Raw genomic sequence first — 474 nt, forward strand, 5'->3', positions numbered from 1 at the left:
AAGTGACATACAGCCGAGACTGGGAGACATTAGCGTGGACAAACCGTCTTTCAACGAGCCTCTTGTTTCACTAAGACAGAAGCGTTCGAAAACCCATGCAAGGAAGTATGAGGACAGGGACGTAAAACAACAGTGTTGTCGGACCATCTTTCCACTGACACCGTGTTTCACTAAGTGAGAAGTGTTGGAAATCTATCGGGAGTCTAAGCGGAAAGTGCCATCCACTCAACTGTGCGAAAGCACTGTGGGGAAGCCATCCTTCGACTACTATCTTGTTTCATTACGTTGGAAGTTGCTGGACAACCTAGCACAGCCAATGAGGAAAGTTACATGTACTCAATTCTGTCAAGTAGCACTTTGGGGAACCTATCTTTCAACTACCATCTCGTTTCCCTAAGGTAGAAGTGTTTGAAATCCCAGGCGGAGACTTTGCGGATAGTGCCATATCCTCTACTCCGTGAAACACTGTGGGGA

Source organism: Puma concolor, chromosome B2 (assembly GCF_028749965.1).
Source record: "Puma concolor isolate L17-30 chromosome B2, mPumCon1.1.hap2, whole genome shotgun sequence".
Lineage (NCBI taxonomy): Eukaryota > Metazoa > Chordata > Mammalia > Carnivora > Felidae > Puma > Puma concolor.